The 2,903-nt window shown below is 38.4% G+C and overlaps 1 protein-coding gene across 1 annotated transcript in view; it reads left to right on the forward strand.

Annotated features, from left to right (window-relative positions):
• Positions 1–1,933: 1,933 nt before the first annotated feature.
• The window catches only part of MAFK (MAF bZIP transcription factor K), an 8,819-nt gene continuing 7,849 nt past the window's right edge, over positions 1,934–2,903 (forward strand). The window contains exon 1 of the mRNA XM_072417756.1: positions 1,934–2,617. The gene's annotated coding sequence lies outside the window, so the exon portion shown is untranslated. The remainder of the gene's footprint in view (positions 2,618–2,903) is intronic.

Genomic DNA, 2,903 nt, shown 5'->3' on the forward strand with positions numbered 1-2,903 from the left:
AAAATCTTTTTAGTATGAAATCATCTTTATTTCCACATGAAATCTTCACTATATTCCAGTATTTTCCCTTCTATGCCTCTTTTGCTGCAGCTAGTTTATAATTATTGGCAAAGTCCAGCAATGAGTCAGATGAGAAGTATGTCACAGTGTTTCCTCCAGAGCTGTCAGAATTCCTCTTCCTAAATAGCTGAATATCCCATCTCATATAGTGTACACAGTATTGGGGTCCCCAAACATATTCCCCAAAAAGTTTTTGCTTCATAAAGTTAGCCTTTCAGTAAAGTTTGAGCTTGGCAGGATCGTATACTGGATACTGTGCAGAAAAAGCAAAATTGCTTACTTTGTCATTCTGTATTCATGATGTGTTCTGATTGGTCAGTAGACGAACGATGTATCACACATTTGCTGTCTCTTTGCTAATATGAATATATAATCATTCATCTGTGAACACAGTGAAAACAGGTCAGATCAAACCCATCATGACCACCACCTCCCCTTTAAATGTAACTTTTTAATAACTGATAAAACATTGATGCTTTGCTAGTTTAATGTTGCAAGTGGGGAGCTGACACTGTTACATTAAAGGCCAACTTGACCCCCCCCCCTTAAACTTTTTCTCTGTGTAAGTGCCCTCCCTACCCCAATGAGATGTCTAGTCAACGCTTTTTTTTTCAATTGGAGGAGTTCTCCTTTACTTTTGTTTTAGTAAAAAACTGTAAATTGTTACAGGAATAAAAAATGAAATTGGTGAAGAATGGGCATTTCTACATCTCTCTAACCTTCCAGGGTTATGTTGTATGTGCAGCTTTGAGCTTTTTATGTGATGAAATCAGGTCATTTACAATGAAAATGATTTTCACAGCATACTGGGCGGAGGAGATGGAATCTGTATTAAATCAGTTAAAAAAAAAAAAGGCGATGAAGCCAAAGACACTCAGGTAACTAGTTGTATTTGAAGGACAAATTCTGTATTTGTATTAATATAGGATTTTTAATACAGGAATTACCAAATATGTGACTAGCACACCCACAGCAGTACATCTAATACTTGGGTTGTTTTTTGTTTATATTCTCAATTTTCATTTTGATCGAGATTCTTAATCTGACTTTCAGACGGATTTTGTTTCTTTCCTCAGTAACATGACTTGCAGTATTTCTCAATGTGGTTTCTCGTGTATCTACCAAACTCTAAAATTCCCCAAAGTCAGGCACGCTTGGAATGCACCACTTCTATTATAAATGTTTCCAAAACCTCAGTGGTTTTATGGCCATAGCGTGGGTTCTGAAAGATGTTTTGAAGTAGCCAAAAAAGTATAAGTTTAAAATAACACGCTAGTTTTAGATATTTCAATCATTTTAGCCTTTGTTGCCATTTATGACCCATTCTTACCTAAACAGGTGGGTCCATGGAGCTGTCTGTCAGCCCTGGGTTTATGGAAGAAGCTTTTCAGTGTTGTTGGAGTTGAATTCAGTGTTCTGATCATTGTTGTATTTATTTTTTTAAGGCTGTTCACAAACTTTTTTTTCTGGGGGGGATCTGGTTGTTGTTTCTCCCTCTTGCAGGATAGGTGCTGCTGTGCAGGAGATCGCAGGAGGCCGCTATTAGGATAGATTGAGTTTTTTTTATTCTACTACTTATTTTCAGTTTGTAATAGTATTTCAGGAGAACCAAACTGATTTAAAGTATTATCGTTTGACATTTTCCTTACAAATTCATTGTCATGTTTTTTTCAGTTAATAAACAGGATTTATATAGCAGCAACATATTACGCAGCGCTGTACATTAAATAGGGGTTGCAAATGACAGACAGTGACACAGGAGGAGGAAAGAATACATAGGTATTATCCTCAATATTGTAAGCTCTTTGGGGCAGGGTCCTCTCCTCCTCCTGGTAACTGTCATTTACAACCCCTAATTCTGAGGAAAATACCTATGTATCCTTTCCTCCTTTTGTCGCTGCCTGTATCTGTCATTTGCAACCCCCTATTTAGTGTACAGCGCTGCGTAATATGTTGGCGCTATATAAATCCTGTTTAATAATAATAATAATGCCCAACAGAAACTGTGCCAAAACATGTAGGCTTTCATTCCACTTTTTAGGAAATGTGGTGATCCAAGAAACTACCAAGAAGAGATGTGTGTATTTTTATACTGAAATGTTTGGTTATCCTGTTTTTGTTTATAAAAAAAAATGGAATAATATCCCTTTAAATGGCTGTCTTTAATGTTAATTCTGTTTAGGGAAGCGTTTACATGAAGTCATTTTGCACACAGTACTATAGCTTCGTACAGTTTCAGTATGCTTCGGTTCATGCCAAGTGTGAATAAATGGAGGAGGTTGAAGAACTTCCTTATGTATTACTCCAGTTTGCGGCAGCCACAAGCACGTGGGAAGACGGGGAGTGTTGCTCGGCTCTGTGGGAATGTGAGCTGTGCTAAGCCTGTAAACAGGCGATGAGTCAGAGCATTGCTATGTCAGCCAGTGATTGGAGGGCCTCCCTCAGTGTGGCTTCCTTCTGTGTAAGCGGTGGGTGTACTCAGGCAATGTCTGTGCGGGGAACTCGGCCTCCTCCAGCGTATTTACGCTTTAAGCGCCCTTCCAGGTCACTGCACCAGGTGAGGACTCCAAACTGCTGCAGGGTTAGGGGGCAAGTCTGGAGGATTTTACACTTGCTTAAAATCTGCTTATTCTTCCGGGGGTAAAGGAAGGGCGGACAGAAAAAGAATACAGCCCCAGGCCTCCTGTTTTGTAGTGTTGTATGCTTCTGTGTTTTTGAAAACTGCTACTTACTTGGTTTCAATTTAAAAACGATTTTTTTTACATAGCATAGAAAGTTAATACTGCAGTAATAAGTCATGACTTTTATTTTGATTTAGAAGTCCATATTTTAGGATACTGTTT

This window comes from Pyxicephalus adspersus, chromosome 7 (genome assembly GCF_032062135.1).
Source record: "Pyxicephalus adspersus chromosome 7, UCB_Pads_2.0, whole genome shotgun sequence".
NCBI lineage: Eukaryota > Metazoa > Chordata > Amphibia > Anura > Pyxicephalidae > Pyxicephalus > Pyxicephalus adspersus.